Here is a 17,759-nt window from a genome sequence, read left to right on the forward strand (position 1 = left end):
GCTGAGTTTGACATGCTGAGTTTGACATGCTATATCCATCTAGGTAGAGATGTCCAACAATATGTTGGATGTAGGATTCTGAAATTTTAGAGGGATGGGCGTTGGCATTTGCTAGAGTTACCCAAGGTGGGGAGCAGGGGACAAGAGCATGTTGGAAGCTGCGATCCACAGATAGAATGCTGGGAACGACCAGCATTTACAGGAAGGGTTGGAGAGAGAGAACTCAATAATGAGACCAAGAAATAACCTTTACAGAAGGGCTATGGGAGTCAGAGGGTGCAGACTAACCAATGTCAAGGGCGGTAGAGAGTTTCAAGAAATAGATAACGGCCAACCTCTTTGCATGCAGCAGCACAGAGCAGAGATGTCAGCTGTAAGAAAGGAACATCATGGCCTAACCAGATGGTGGTGAAGTGGATAGAGTATCAGACTGGGATGCAGAGGACCCAGCTTCAAAACCCCGAGGTCGCCAGCTTGAGTGTGGGCTCATCTGGCTTGAGTGCGGGCTCACCAGCTTGAGCGCAGGGTCACTGTCTTGAGCCCAAGGTCACTGGCTTGAGCAAGGGGTCACTTGCTCTGCTATAGCCCTCTGTTCAAGGCACATATGAGAAAGCAGTCAATGAACAACAAAGGAGACAAAAAAAAGCTGCAACAAAGAATTGATGCTTCTCATCTCTCTCTCTCCCTGTCTCTCTGTCTCTGTCACATACAAAAAAAGAAAAGAAAGCCACATCATGGCCATTGGGCAAGGACTCTCAAAAGATCATTTCCAACCTTTACCAAGAGCAGTTCCATAGACCAGTAAGGGAAGATAATACTGCAGTAGGTGCAGGGAGGAATCAATGGTGTGTCCGTGGGCTAAGACTAGAAGGATGCCTTTTACACCATGTTATAGTGTGATCACCAGAAGCATTATTTTGTTGCTCTGTGTTCTTTTTTTGTGAAGGAGCCTGTGTCTAGACAATCACAAAGAAATTTCATGTGGAGATGCGGCTAGAAATAACCTTGACTGTGACCTCTACACTTTTTTAGCAGTGGGGTCAGATTTTAATGGAATCATGCATCGACTATTTTTTACATAAACCTCAGAATGTTTAATAAGTCCATCAAAAAGACCGTCATTTGATAAAGCAAAAAATGCCACCATCTTTTGAAATCAGTACTATTCCTAAAACTGAAAACTTCACACATTTTACATTTCACTTGCTAACTCTCACAGCGGGCCTCCCGAAACCCAACTTCCTACTGAAGTGTGTTTCCAAGCAATTAAATTTGGAAATTGAGAGCTGTCTTGACCTTTTCATGGGTTTTAACTCTGTTTCCTAAAGACTTCAGAGGCAACACTCTACAGGTGACCAAACATCCAGAATAATAGGATTCCTATTTTTAGGTAGAATTTTATATAACTAAAAAACAGATTATTCAACCAACCCTCTTTTCAAAGGCCTTCGTGGGGAAGCAGACTTCACATTGGAGCTCGCTTGACATTTACCTCTTCGCGTGTCCCATTAAGCATCATTACATGGCCTTTTACGTCGAGCGATACACGGCTCCAAAACCCAATCCCCGGTTGTTCCTGGGCTGAACCTAGAATCACAAACTCTGGAGAAAGAGAGCACTTTAAGATCCTCTGTGCCACAGGGCAACCGAGCCCTTCTCAGAGGTTTGCTAAGACTCCATCAGAGTAAAATAAGGCCTCTGCAGTTTCCTGCAACTCGTGTTTTTTTTAAAGAAAGAGTCGTTTCATAAGTGGTTTAAAATGATGGATCTGCACCCCTACCCCCATTTTACAGACGAGGAACACTGAGGTCTCAAGATGTGAAATGACTGGCCTAGGGTTTCATATCAATCAGTGGCAGATGTGTTAAAGTTCTTGAGACTGCAAGCTAAAGAAACCAACTTTAACTTATTCAAGAAAAAAAAATGATGACTCGTTGGAAGGTGCTCACGTAGACCACAGAAAAAAGGTAAAACTTAACGATCAAAACTCAGGTGAACCTGACCAGGTGGTGGCGCAGTGGATAGAGCATCGGAATGGGATGCGGAGGACCCAGGTTCGAGACCCCAAGGTCTCCAGCTTGAGTGCGGGCTCGTCTGGTTTGAGCAAAAGCTCACCAGCTTGGACCCAAGGTCACTGGTTCAAGGAAGGGGTTACTCAGTCTGCTGAAGGCCCACAGTCAAGGCACATATGAGAAAGCAATCAATGAACAACTAAGGTGTCGCAATGAAAAACTAATGATTGATGCTTCTCATCTCTCTCTGTTCCTGTCTGTCTGTCCCTGTCTATCCCTTTCTCTGACTCTCTCTCTGTCTCTGTAAATAAAAAAAACAAACAACTCAGGTGAGAAGAACTCAATGTCGCTGCAGGAGCAGCAGGTGTCAGACCTCCCCTTCAGAGTTTAACTCTAAGGAGACTCTTTGCTCAAGTTCCTAATTCCCACAGGGGAAATTCTGATTGGCTGAGCTTAACTTGATTGGCAGGTGTACCTACCCCTTCATCTAAAGACTAGGGTGTGCAATGAGCAGAACCTGGCCTATTACCAAACTCTTTAAGTATTACTCCACTGTTGGTCACATGGGAGGGACACAGTGTCCACATTGCCTAGTGTCCTACCTACATTGTTTTTGTTGATATTAGTGTCACCTGAAAAACTTTTTAAAGAAAGAAACAGCTCTTATGTTCAGCAATGGGAGAACTAGAAAAGATTTGTTTAAGATGTGTCATTTGAGACCAAGGCTAAGATCATTCACACCCTCATATTCCCAATTACTATGTATGGGAAGGAGGCTGATAGGAAAAACAAAAAGGAATCATTTGAAATATGGTGTGGAGGAGAGCTCTGTGCTCCCCCTGAGCCACCAGGAAGAGGAAGAGGAACAGGTGGGTCTCAGAGCAAATGAAACCTGAAACATTGCTGGAGGCAAAAACAACAAAACTGAAGCTGTCCTACTCACGCTCATCCAGAGAAGGCAGCATTGTTTGGAAAAGACAATAACGCTGGGAAAAGTAGAAGGCAGCAGGGACAGAGGGGACTGCCCATGAGATGGCCTGACTCCATGAAAGCAGCCACAGCCATGAGTCTGTAGGAGCCAAGCAGGGTGTTGAGGACAAAACATTGTTGACATCACTCATTCATACTGTCCACAGGAGTCAGCGAGGACCAAGGTCATGTAACCCTCACACGTAAGTGCTACCCCTGGACACTGACTTTCTTACTCTGCATAGAGCTAGGCACCGGTCATTCATTTGAGAGGATGCTGCCCCCAGCAAATGTTAGGGGGAGCCATGATTGAAACAGGACATTTTTTGTGTCTGTGTGTGTGACAGAGACAGAGAGAGGGACAGATACGGACAGACAGACAGGAAGGGAGAGAGTTGAGAAGCATCAGTTCTTTTTTGCGACACTTTAGTTGTCCATTGATTGCTTTCTCATATGTGCCTTGGCCGGGGGTTACAGCAGACTGAGTGACCCCTTGCTCAAGCCAGTGACCTTGGGTTCAAGCTGCTTAGCCTTGCTCAGACCAGATGGGCCCGCGCTCAAGCTGGCAACCTTGGGATTTTGAACCTGGGTCTTCTGCATCCCAGTCTGACACTGTATCCATTGCATCACTGCCTGGTCAGGCGAAACAGGACGTTTCTTAATTGACAAAGCACCCAGAGCTATACAACCTCTTTCTGCCTACTCTTGAGTGCGGGTTGGATTAACCAGGGGAACCTGCTCCAAAATCCAGACTGCAAAACCCCGTCCCAAGCCCGTGAATGAGTGACTAGTCAGAGGGATTCCCTGGAACCTAAAGTTTTTGGACTCTTCTGGTTGTCCTCATCTGAACACCCCTTTACTGGACCTGTAATTGAGAGGACCAGGTCCTTGGCTGACCATTCCAGGCTGGGGGTTCCTAGCTTTGAGCCTGCATGACAGTGACCTGGAGGGCTTGTCCCGCTGTCGGGGACCTGATGCTGCAGGTCTGGGTTGCGGCCTGGGAATGTGCGAGTACCCGGAGATGTTGGTGCTGCTGGGCCAGGCTCCATGTTTGGAGAATCATGTAAGAGAGTAACACGTTCCGCCATGGACCAGGACTTGGAAAGGCTGCTCTAGTCAGGTTCAGACAGCGGTTCTAGCGGGAAGCAGTGAGAGCGCTCTGGTAAACAGCTCCTAAACGTTCAAAGCACTGTGGTACTGCACCATGGGAGGCGCTGCTGAGCCCAGTCTTCGGGGCTGGCGTGGCTCAAGTTGGTCTCATAGGATTGGTGTGGCTAATAGTACTTGGAACATTTCTTTCGGATGAGTCCTCATGTACATCATGTACAATCCTACATCTTTCCAAGCGATAACCAGTGCTTTTGGGGGCATCCGTGGTTATACCATCTCTTCGCAGAGCGCCGTCAGGGGTTTCTCTCACTATCTCAGTAACATTCATTAAATTATCCTAAATCACTAAATTGGAAATATAATTCATCATACATCATTATTATTCATTTATCAAAATGTTGTAAATATTGATAATGCACTTTTATGGGCACTGAGGGATCAAACATAAAAATGAAAGATTTGGTGGTTGGCTCAGTGGTAGAGTGTCCGCCCTGTGTGTGGAAGTCCTATGTCCCATTCCCGGCCAGGGTACACAGGAGAAGCACCCCTCTTCTTTCTCTCTATCTCTTACTTCCCCTCCCGCAGCTAAGGCTCCATTGAAGCCAAGTTAGCCCAGGCACTGAAGATGGCTCCATGGCCTCCGCCTCAGGTGCTAAAATGGCCCTGGTTGCAACAGAGCAATGGCTCAGATGGGCAGAGCATCGCCCCCCGGTGGGCATGCTGGGTGGATCCAGATTGGGTGCATTCAGCAGTCCGTCTCTCTGCTTCCCCACTTCTTACTTCAGAAAAATACAAAGAAAAAGAGAAAGGTTTGGTTTCCAGGGGGATTTCAATAGTATAAATACACACTTGGGCAGTACACAGTATGAACATATGTTTATATACCAGTACAGTGCAGTGTAGGTAAAAGAATGGGCAGCCTGGCCTGTGGTGGCGCAGTGGATAAAGCGTCGACCTGGAATGCTGAGGTCGCCGGTTCGAAACCCCGGGCTTGCCTGGTCAAGGCACATACGGGAAGCAACTACTATGGGTTGATGCTTCCTGCTTCTCCCCCCCCCTCCTCTCTCTAAAAATCAATAAATAAAACCATACGTAAAAGTGAGCAATAAGATGGAGAAGTGTGAGGGGTGGGGTCAGGGCAGAGAAACTGGCATATACTTGAATACTTACAGCTTTGTGACTTCCTAGGTCAGATGAAGGGAACAGCCCCAGAAGAGGTAGCAGCAGAAAGAAAGTCACAGAATGAAGACAAACATTTGGTCAAGCAGGGAGGACTGATGCTCTCCCAGTGAGGAGGAAGGATGTGAGGAGGAGCTAGGCAGGAGCCGTGGAGGTTCTTGTGGGCCAGGCAGGGGGGCCAGGCAGACCCTTATAGGGAGTGATGTTGGTGGTGCTTAGCCCTAATGTCACAGTCAGCTGGTGAGCTGTAATAATTTCAGCAGCTAGGCCCATTGAAATGAATGGAATTGGAATTTCTGGAGATTTGCCCTGGTCATTAGTATTTAAAAAAAAAAAAAAAAAAAAAAAAAAAAAAGCTTTCCTGGTGATTCTGATATTTAGCCACGTGTGAGAATTGACACATTAGAGCCTCTTACTTGCTGTTAGTCATGATGGTCCGGCCTCCAGGCTCTAGGGTGAATTAACCTGAAACCGAAAGAAGGGAGGGCAGTTAGCAGGTTTTTGCAGGAAAGGGGATCAGCACTGACCTTGGTGGAGTCGGTGGAATCATGGTAGAATGAACTCGGAAAGAGATGTCAAAGAGGTCACATTCCTAGACCGATATTTCGGATTGAAAGTGTTGGACCAGGGACTAGGCGGAGACCGACAGAATCCCCAAGTCCCTGCCACGCCATACTCTTTAGCTTTTTCCTTTTTAAGTTTCCTAGTCTGCCTAGATAAGTTCTATGAACCAGATACAGATTGGGTCAGACATCACCCTTCTGTACTCTAGGCCTGGGCACCGCCCCGGGCAGTCATCACAATACCAAGGCCCTAGGTGACAGACACATCATGGAATGTGTCTTCCACATTCAAACCAGTATATTTATGGCAAATAACCAAATACTTTTGGCATAGAGCACATTCACATGATTGTGAAGCTACTCTGATATTTTTTCTTTTCTATTTTAAACTATATCTGGGGAAAATGGCAGATAAAGTTCTTTCTGAAATTTCACACATGGTTTAATACCTCCATTTTTCAAAATGTCAGCTGCCAAACCCCCAGCGCAGGTCAAGGTTGTTTCTAGGGAGTGGGAGGCTCACCTACTCAAGACGATGTCTCTACAGGGAGTCTGTGCATTCTAGGGCGCACACGTTGGCATAAAGCCTAAAGTGACATGTGTCAAAGGGAAGGCATGGAAAAAAACAGGGTGGGCACTATTTTCTTGTAATTATGACTATGGTGTTGCAGAAATGGGGGACTTTCCCATTTTTTATGGATAATGCTTTTCATGCCCTCCTACCACTACCCAAAGCAAAGAGTTTGGGTAAACACATGGGTTTAAATCTGAGCTTGTATTACTACTGTGAACTTTCACCCTTAGAACAACAAACACGTTAGATACACACCGAAAGAATCCGAACCATTTTGTGTTTGTGAAAAAAGCTTTGGCTTATCCCGCATCACACGGCTGAGCAGCCAAGAACCAAACCGCCGGTTTCAGATCCCAAGTCCTAGACATGCTGTTCACCTGTCCCTTCACCCCGCCCAGTAGCAATCAGTGGCCTGTCTTATCCAGTGCAGACTGCTCTAAGAAAACACCGGACCGTGTGGCTTATAAACAATAGACATTTATTCCCCATCCTTGTGGAGGGTGAGGTCAAGGTGCCCACATGGTTGGGTAAGGGTCTTCTTCTGGGCGACATACTTCTCGTCCTATGTTCACATGGTGGAAGGGACAAGGATGCTCTTTTGGGTCCTTTTATAAGAGCCCTCATCTCATTCCTGAGGTCTCCACACTCATGGTCTGATCACATCCCACAGCCCTACCTTTTAATACCGTTGTCACCTTGGGCGTTAGGATTCCTCACCTGAATTTTGGGAAACATGAACACTCAGACCATAGAGATGAGTTTAAAACAGAACTCCTCCCCTAGCGTGAGCATAAGTTCTCTACACCTCAGTTTCCTCACTTTTACGTTTGGAGGAAGATCCAAGTGTCTCAGGACACCTTCCGAGATGGGATGAGACACCCGCTGCTAGACCCTCCCGCCCCCTCCCACAGACACTCCCTCGCTCACAAGATGGTGAGAGAGCACAGATTTTGCTTTGATGCAAGTGGAATCGGCTTTGTCTAGATATGACATCTTCCGGGGTGGAGGAAATAAATTTGCAAAACACTTACCCAACACTTGAAAACTGCCGTTTCCGTACTTTCCATCTCTAGATACTTCAGTGTAGAAGTTTCTGAGGACCTGATTTTATAGCCTCTGTGTAACAGACACCAAGTTGTCAGGCGGTCTCGGCAGAAATCAAATACCCGGGATGACGGCACATCCACGGGGAACAGCTGGTATCTGAGACGGTCCATAAATAATAAATTTAGCATTCGAAAATCTTGCATCGGTCCCCCGATTAACCTAGACAACTTATAATAATTATGATAAACAGACATTGTCATTAAATATAGCAGCCATTTGATAAGATTAAGCATAATGCAATACATCTTCCTTTCCACCCGGTTCAGTATAATAAATTACCCGTAGGCTTCTAAATAAAGCATTTTATAATTGAGAAAAACAGATCAATTTTTAGGGGTTCTTATTTATATGCAAAACAGACTTTTGGAGAATGGTAAACTTGATTAAAATCTCTCTAAGTGCAAATCACAAATAACCCCTTCTCCCCAGCTATAACTATCCTATTAACGTATAATCTATTGCATTCAGGGATAGTGAAATCCCGATGTGCTTATGATCCAGATGGAAGAAAGAGTTAAGTAGAGGAAACAACAAACCATCTAAAACAGGAAGAAAATGGAATTGAAATTTGATAAATATCGCACAAGATAGCGTCCCAGCTGGCAGAGACGCTATAGGAAAACAGAGATCGGGATGGAATATCACAGTCAGATCAATCTCAGGAGAATGTACAAACAGGTGAGTTTCCATGAATGCTACAGATTTAGAGAGGGAAAGGTTCCAGCTCAGAAAAAGCTTGGACAAGGCATTAGATGTGGAAAACAGCTTTGCAAATGCATCTCCTTTGAGTCTGTTTGCGCCTCCCGGAGATCACAGGTCCGTTCGGGTCACGACCCCACCACTAAGAAATGGTTTCCTAGGTGAGCGGATGCCAGTGCACTCCCCAACTACATGCCATTTACAGAAAAAAGAAAAAAGAAAAAGAAAAAGGAAACGTGATTTTTAACCGAAGGGACACATGAATGTCAGGATCAACCTATATATCATTAAAAAGCCCCAATTTCTGTCAATCATGACCTTGGCAGGTACCCCCTTTAGGTCAATTCCTTATGGCTTTTCTAGGTCCCGTTTTACAAATAAATCCACAGATGTTCTTCTGGGAAGAAGAGACTCAAAGATGCAAAGCCCCTGACTCATGGCCTCCAATCAGGCTCATCATGGGCATGCGTGTTCTATTCACATAAAATTGGCTCTATTTCCTACTCAGAAATAGGAATGACCGTTAACAAGGGTCCCCATTATTAGTCAAAGCACATGGTTCTGTTTCTTCTCTAATAAAGGCGAGTGTTTGCAAGGGGCCTCCAGGTTTGTCTCCCAGGCTTCTGAGAGCTTGTTCACCAACTGAGTTGACTCCAGAGGTAGCTGCGTCTTCATCGAGGCTGGAAACTCCTGCCATCACCACAGTGCCATATCCGTCCGTTCACTCAGAATTGCTGACCTGTCACCGATTCCTGTGATTTCTAATCCTGTGCACTAAGAGAATTTGTAAGAGTTGTTTCCAACAGTTTGAAATTATGAAATATTTCAATTGTCAACACAGAAAAAAAAGTTATAAATGGTACCCATGGTTCATACAAATCCAGTTTATTTAAATGAGCGTGCAGGGCATGTACAATGGAGGGCCTCTGCCCTGGGGACGTGGTGATGAGCAAGACGGACACACCCCACCCTTAAGACAGACAGTTTAAGGGTGTGGGCAATACTAGCTTCTTATAAAGGACGTGGGAGCCAAAGCTCAGGGCTGTGAGACACCGAATAGCAGATTACAGGAAGGCTCTCTGAAGAGTGAAATCAGACTTAATCAAGTGAATATATCTTTCTTTCCTCTGGACTCAGCATAATAATTACCCTTAGATTTCAGAATGAAGCATTTACTGATGGAGCAAAACAAATCAATGGAGAGTCTCTATTCATAAGTGAAACAGGATTGTGGAGACTGATGTAGCGGGATGGAGTTAGGGGCCGTGCTCCGGGCTCCGGGAGGGGGCGGTGAGAAGGGCAGAGGCTGGGCCCCTGGTTCTCGGGTCATACGGAGCTCCAGGTAAATGGTATACGGAGCTCCAGGTAAATGGTGATGGAGTCAGTCCGTGGAAGGAGCTCCAGGCACAGCGCAGGTGCAGGGGCTCTCAGCCTCAGGACGGGCGGTGCTTCTAAAAAATGAGCCTCTTAACATTGTACATACCGACAAGCCCAGAACAGGAGATTTCAATAAGATGTTACTACTTAAATTAAATACCATCTCAGGACACTCGTTTTCCCAGCGAAGCACTGGTTAGACTCAGTGCTACTGTTTGAACTGAACGCAGCCGAGAAAGGGATGCCCACACCGTGCGCCTCCGCAGGGCTTCAGGTTTGGGCAGCAAATGGCAGTAGGGGGAACGGTGTTGACAGGCAGATGTAGGGGCGCTAGAAAGGGAGCTGCACCTGCGGTCAGGACGCTCAGGCTTGGATTCTTCTTGGCCATGTGTCCTACAGGGTCTTGCTGTAGATTACGTAAGCTCTGCTGTTTTCTTAGGTGTATGAGGGACACAGAAAGACCTTTCTTGTCACACAGGGTATATACCAAACAAGACAAGCTCTGTGAAATGTATACATGCTGTAAAGGAAATAAAAACATCTGGGACCATCAGGTGCAAGTCAAAGATCCTAGAGGAGCCGGATTCTTCAAGTTAACTCATTGTCCTATAAATTGGCAGCAGGAACAAATCCCAACTGAGGCCATTCTGCAAACTGCCTAACCAGTACTCCTTAAAATCGTCAAGTTCATCAAAAACAAGAAAAGTGACAAACTGTCCCAGTCATGAGGAGCCTATTGTTATGTGATGGGACCCTGAAATGGAAAAAACAAAAAACCATGGGGTGAAAAGTAAGGCTAAGTAAGCGTGGATTTCAGTTAATAATAACATATCGATGTGGGTTTATCCATTTTAGCGTCTACCTACATAAGAATTTAGTAAAAAGGGAAGCTGGTTGTGGAGTATATCTTCACAGTTTTTCTGTAAATCTAAAACTCCTCTAAAGTAAAAGAGTTTATTTAATTTTTAAAATAGCATTCTGGAAAATCCCATTCATTGATTTAGCCAACAAATATGTGTTGGTCAGCTCACATGCCCAGCACAGGGTTCTAGGAGATGGAGAGTGGTGAAGAAAATAAAATCCTAGGCCTCTCTCAAAGAGTTGGGATATCAGTGGGGAGGAGGAAAAAATTAACTGTAAATTTATTCAAAATTATATGCTGTGGTTCTTGTGCTATGAAAAAGAGACAGTATGAGAGTGACAGGAGTGAACAATGACAAGATAATCAAGGGAGACTTCTTGGAGGAGGAGCCACTGAGTAGACAGGACTAACTGGGTGAAGAGAGGTAGGGACCCTGGGATGAGGGCATCCTCTACAGAGGTAACAAAAAGTGTGATGTGAGAGCTCTGAGACCAGGATGGACCAGGAGAGAACCAGGAGCAGTGAGGATCCCACCATCACTGGGAAAAGTCAGAGGGGGTCAGAGTGCGAGCAGATGATGTCAGAGCGGTCACCAGGAGCCACACTGTGCAGGGCCTTCTAGTCCAAAGTGATTACTTTGGATTTTATTCTAAATACGCTGGGAAACCTCTGGAGGATTCGTGCAGGAGAGAGAAATGTTTTCATTCCCCAGCATTTTACTATAAAAAAGTGTCACTCATATCAAAAATTTGAATCAGTTTTATAGTGAATACACATGTACCCATCACTTAGATTCTACAATGGTTTTGCTACAGTTGTTTTAGCACAGATCTATCTGTCTATTCTTCCATCAATCAATCTTATTTTTCTCTTGCATGTCAAATTAAGTTTCAGACATTTGTATAATTTCTGCCAAACTCGTCAGCATAATAGCATAGACTAAAGTTTAATATTTATTTATGATTCTTTATATCTGGGGAAAATTTTGCATGTATTGAAATGTTCAAACCTTGAGTGTGTCCATTCCGTGAGCTTTGACCAATATATACACTTGAGTAATAAAACCCCTTTTAAGATACTGTATGGGATATTACATCACCTCAAAAACTTACCTCAGGCCTCTTCCCAGGCCATTCTCATTCGACAAATAAATTCATAAAGTATTTAAAGTATACAATGTGATGATAGGGTACACGGATACACTGTGAATGGATTTCTCCCATCAAGTTAATTAACACATCCATCACCTCACATGTTTACCTTTTCTTTTTTGTTGTTGCTGAGAACATTTCTACTCTGTCGGCGAATTTCAGTGAGAAAACACAGCATCATCATAATATTACATTGGGTCCTCGATCTTACTCGTCTTACAACTGAAAAATTAGTGCCCTTTTACCAACCTCTTTCTAGTTACCCCGCCCATCAACTTCCGGCGGCCACTTTTCTAGTTTCTATCACATAGCCATTTTCTTTTTAAGATTTCACATATAAGTAACACACCATGTGGTATTTATCTTTCTTTTAATGGTATGTTTTACTTCACATAATGCCTTCCAGATTCATCCATGTTGTCACAAATAGCAAGATTTTCTTTTTTTTTAAAGGCTGAATAATATTCCATTGTGCATGTGTGTGTGTGTGTGTATCATACTGTCTTGATTCATTCATCCATCAGTAAAAAATTAGTTTGTTTTATACGTTGGCTATTGTGAATAATGCTGCTATGAACACGGGAGTAGATACATCTTTGAGAAAATGATTTTGTTTTCTTTGGATGCACACCCAGACGTAGGATTACTGGGTCATATTGTAGTTCTATTTTTAATTTCTTGAGGAGCCTCGATGCTGTTTTTCATAGTTGACATATCAGTTTCCATTCCCACCAACAGTGGAAGAGCACTCCCCTTTGTCTGCATCCTCGCAACGTGAGTCCTGAATCTTTGTGATAATAACCATCCTGACGGGTGTGAAGGGATACCTCATCGTGGTTTTGATTTGTGTTTCCCCGAGGACTAGTGATGTTGAGCGCCTTCCCACGTACCTGTTGGCCACTTGTATGTTTCCTGTGGAGACTATCGATTCTGGTCCTTTGCCTGTGTTTCCGCTGGGTTATTTGTTTTTTGCTATTGAGCCGTGTGAGTTCCCCACCCACTTTTAGAAACAACCTGTTTCCAAAGCTAGGTATGCACCCAAGAGAAAGAGAAACAATGCTGCAAAAAGACACAAGTTGTTCAAGAAACTCTAGCAGCTTTACTGATACTATCCCAAGCTAGAAACATCCCACTTCCCCATCAATAAACTAAAACACGGTATGCTTATGAAATGGTATGCTCGTTTTACTGAAAAGCAACATACTATTAAATCACACGGGTAAATCTCAAGTATATTTTCCTTAGCAAAAGAAGCCAGACACAAGAGATACACAATTCCATTTAATTGAAGTTTGTGAGCAGGAAAAGCTAACCCATGGTAATAAATGAATGAATGAATTAAAAAAGAAAACAAAACAGAATTTGACTTTTAAAGACCCCTTCCCTGCTTTGGGCAGACTGGTCTTTGTTCAGATGCGTGAAAACTAGAGCTGCCTTCCTGCTTTCGACCCGCCTTCCTTGATTCTGGATGACAGCGCTCAACAACTGTAGAAAGAGCAAATGAAGACCTAAATAACAGGACAGGATCCGAGGCTTCCTGTTCTGGGGTGGAGACTCTCTGGGGTGAGCCTACCTCTCCGTCCCTAGAAAGAAACCCATCTGAAACCTTGCGGGCAACGCTTGCAACATGCTCCACCATCTATCTGTCTCCCATTCGCGTCTCAAACGTTGACTCAGCACCTTTCTTTCACTGACCTGACACACGCACACTAATGTGCAGGCGGCGTTTTTAGAGGCTCCTTGTTCTTCTCTATCCTGGGCACCAACCAGGTGACAACGATCAATATTTCACAGCGTATACTGGGCTCTAACTGGATGCCGCATCCCTAAGCGCGGTGTCAGGGGACGGAAGGAAATCACACATGATTATTCCTAGAGAAAGCCATGTTGGGAGAGGCACAGAAATAATGATGTGGTAAGGATCTGGGGGCGGAGGGAGGGGGCTGGGGGGGGTGGACAAAAACAGAGGCATGGAACCAGACCAGTAGAAGCATGGGAATGATTAAATAAACCTTTCATAGGTTTGTTCTGGGGCTCAGCAAGGACAAAGTGTATTAATTAACATCAGTCATCAAAATATGTGATACTCATGACCAGCAAGCATGCAAGCCTCTTTTGTTAACAGGTGCTATGAAAGTTAATTAGGATGATCCTTTGTGCAACTAATATATCTAAGAGAAAGAGTACGTGCTGAATTCAAGCTCAGTAAGACCTTTCTTTGTGCTTAGGATAGGCAAAATGATTTTAGTCTTAGCTTTTTCCTTTAAAAGCAGTTCATTTTTGTAAACAAAAAAAAGCACGTATAGCTTTACCACCCAACAATGTATAATCATGCTTAATTAACATTTAATAGGCAAATATGCATTTTTTTATCCATGGATATGAGAGTATATTCTATAAGGTACCTTTTGCATATAATTAATATCAACTATAATTTTCTCAGCCAGTTGATAGCTGTTTATTCTGTCACTTTAATTGATTACAGAATATTCCACGATTTATATCATCAATCCCCTATTTGTAGACAGTTAAGTTGTTCCCAGATCCTCACTCTGATGACATGGACTTCTTAATTTTGCCTACAAAGGAGGCTTAGCTAGGTGAGTGCCCCTGTGTTACTTACAGAATGCCACTTAAACGGCTTTGTCCTGGTCCCCTCCAATGGCAGGTTATAAATGGCACTGCTTAGTGACGGCCAGGTTTCTAAAAGTGCAGGCGCTACCTGGAAGCTGATGATTGCAGTATTTCAGCTCAGCTAATGCAGGGACCATTCATCAAGGCCCGGAACCCCACCTATGAAGAAATGTGTGTTGGAGGGGGGTTGAAGGCACCAGGCTTGGAGTCCAGGTAACCAGTCAGCCTCTCCACAGCTTAATTCTACGACTACCAAGTGGAAATATTAATCCTTTGTTCTCATAGGAAGCAATCATGAAGTAAGGACTGTGGGTAAGGTTAAAAGAATTTTTGCAGCTACTTAACTTATTTATGGCATTGTCCGCGTTTCCTGTCATTCCTGAGGATATCTAATGCATTCAGTAAAACTTTTGGCAAAAGTTAAATTGGTTAATAAACAAACAATAACCCCTTAAACTATAACATTAAGCTAATATTAAGTTAATAGGCTTCACACAGGTGTTAAGATTTTCCTAGGGGGCCAGCCTTCAGAAGATGGCGTAAGCGAAGAGGAAGTTTTTCTTAGGCTCACGCGTCTCCTGACAGAGATCAGACCAGTCACTCAATGGGGCAAGCTTAATTCTAAGTTTCAAAGGCAGGGCCTGACTTTGACAAGTGGAGGGGAGATTGTGCTAGGGCATACTTGAGACAGAGAACATTTTTGTCACCCCGACTTTATCCTTCTTGGCATTTGCGATCATTGTGATAAAAACCACTTATGTGTCACCGATTATCAAATCGGACCGTCCAAACAACAATGGCTGCCAGACAGAAAGTGAGCCTGTCCAACCCACCTCCTTGAACTCAGGGCCTCCCTCAGAAGAACAATGACCAAATGACCATGTTTGGTAAAGACCTGCTACAGCCCTTGGTTCTGGGGACAGTGAAACGTTCTCTTGGTTATTGATTTATTGTTTGGTTTTTTTTCTTAGAGCTAGCTTCACATATTGGTAAAATAGTGCCGTGTGGTTTACAAAGACTGTTTCAGACATTATTTCATTGAATCACCACTTTGTGTCGTGTGTGTTATTGGAGTCATTTTACACATTATATAATGGAAATTCCCAAGTGTATATACAACAGCTGGAGCAAGTCTCTGAAACATAGGCCAGCAGCAGTGATAACTTTGTATTCCATGTCTGCGGGGGAGGAGGATGCTATGAACCTGTAGGGGAGAAAAAGCAATTTTTCATCTACCCTTCTAGGTTCTTGGCTGGGACCACCCTCCCACCCCCTCATAATGAAAGACAGATTAAGGTGAGAAAGAAAAACTATTTTAATTGCATACATATGTATATATATATACAGGGGCCCCACAACTATATGAGACCCAAAAGGCAGCCAGATGAGTGGGGATTGTATACCATTCTGAGCTAAGGACAGAGCTAATGGTCTGGGAACACCGAAGGGGAGGGATTTCTTGGAGAGGTGAGAAGAGGGAATGTTTGGTAAACAGTGGTTTCCCTGCCATGCAGATGAGTCTAGAGAAAAATGTATCTCTGGGGTAATAGCTCTCTTCCTGGTGCGGGCCCCCCTTTTAATGTAAATTTCTCTTACAGAAGGGTAACTTTCACTCTTGTTTTTAGAACTTCTCCTGCCTCGACAGTCTACAGTTTCTGAAAATAAACCTTCTGTCAAAGAGGCCCCTGCTGAGAGGGTTTATTTTTCCCTTCCAACCTCTGGAGTCTAAGTGAGCAGATACTGATCAGGGAGCCCTGCAGAGCCAGACACTGCCCCGGGCACCGGGAGTGAAGTGGCAGAAGAGACAAATTTCTGCTTTCACAGGGAAATGTCCCCTGACTGCCTCCCTAAATTAGAACAAGCCTATGTAGGCCACGTTCCTTCGTCCACCCTTCCTCTCCTTTTAGGTGGACAGCTTAATGCAAGGGCCGCCGGTGCTAGAGGCACGTGACATGACTAAAGAGGGATGCGCGCGCGCGCACACACACACACACACACACACACACACACACACACACACACACACACACAGCAGGACACTCAGTCAACTACTGCCTGAGGAAGTCCGACCTAGGAAATGCAGGAAAGTCGTGGGGTAGGATCATCCTGAGCTGTCCCTCCTTTTGGAGGGTAGCTTGGAACGTGATGATCGGAGTTTCCATGACTCCTGATTGGCCTCTCTGTGTAATCAGGACTTGCAACTTCCTGATTGCTCCTATTAGACTCTTTAAAAAGAAGGAAAGAAATGCAGGAAAGTAATTGCCAGTGAGAGCTGACCCCGAAAGGCCAGGCTATGGACGCTGAGGCCAGAGAGGCCCCAGGCGTGAGGAGCAGCTATGTGGACAGGGAAGCCGGATGGGCACGGGGTAGACGGAGAAGAGGTTCAGCTGAAGGGGGAGCCCAAGGGGGAAGCCCGCACCTCGGAGCTTCCCTGGTGCTGTGAGCAGATTTCATTCCAGAATTAATTGTCCTAGAGGAGAGTCTCTATATTTCCTGGGTTCTGATGGTTCAGTTCTTATTGGGTTCTTCAACGTGTATGTTTCTGATTTGAATTTCAGTTTCTTATAAGCAAAATAACCTGCTAACTTAACTACTCATATGCAGATTGCAGCACTATTTGTAACATTGTTTGGAAACAGTTTAAATGTCCCTCATTAGTGGGCTGCTCATATGAATTCTGGTATTTACTTTCTATTGAATATAATATAGCCGTAAATGAAAGTGTAGAATTTTCCATATAGCCTCTACCATATTCTCTTTTACTACTGTAGTATTTGTATCCTATAGGAATTACATGTGTATGTATTAATATATAAGTGTATGTTCTATATGCAGTGATATATAAATGCACATAGCTAGTTTGGGGTATATTTGTATAAATATATAAATGCATACAATTTAGTATGTATCATATTCCATAAAAATATAAATATTACAACACATGTATGTGATCATGTGTGTATGTGTTAAATAAAACAAAAAAATTTCAGTACACACACAAAACAAACTTTATAAATACATGTTTATATTTACAAAGTGCATATGTAGACTGGAAGGTCACATATCAGATAGAAAATAGAAGTCACCTCTTGGGAGAGGGTTAAGATTATAGCGAAAGGCTTAGAGGGATGACCTGTATATTTCTTTCTTTCTTAGGTTCTTTTTAGTAGTTAAAGTGAATCTAAAAATTATTTTAAAAGAAAAGCAAGGAAGTGAACCGTAATTACCTGTTTTGTGTTTTGTTTCATTGTGTTTGTTTTTCCTCCTCCTAGTCACACTGTGAATGAGGTCACTTTATGGTGAGGTCTCACCTCAGTATTCTAAAATAAGGGAAGAAAAGAAGAATGTTAAGTTACTCTCAATTCTGTGTCTGCTGACATAATATTTTTTCTTAAGTGAAAAGTGGGGAACAAAGAGACAGACTCTTGCATGCCCCCCAGACAAGGATTCACCCAGAAAGTCCACTAGGGGGCAATGCTCTCCTCATCTGAGACCACTGCTCCATTGCTTGGCAAGCAAGCT

The 17,759-nt window shown here is 43.9% G+C and overlaps 1 non-coding gene across 1 annotated transcript; it reads left to right on the plus strand.

Moving 5' to 3' along the window:
- The first annotated feature begins 16,325 nt into the window (after positions 1-16,325).
- On the plus strand, positions 16,326-16,461 carry LOC136313779 (U8 small nucleolar RNA). Its single transcript, XR_010727216.1, has one exon. It is a non-coding gene; the product is annotated as a U8 small nucleolar RNA (small nucleolar RNA).
- Positions 16,462-17,759: the final 1,298 nt, after the last annotated feature.

This window comes from Saccopteryx bilineata, chromosome 9, assembly GCF_036850765.1.
Source record: "Saccopteryx bilineata isolate mSacBil1 chromosome 9, mSacBil1_pri_phased_curated, whole genome shotgun sequence".
Classification (NCBI taxonomy): domain Eukaryota; kingdom Metazoa; phylum Chordata; class Mammalia; order Chiroptera; family Emballonuridae; genus Saccopteryx; species Saccopteryx bilineata.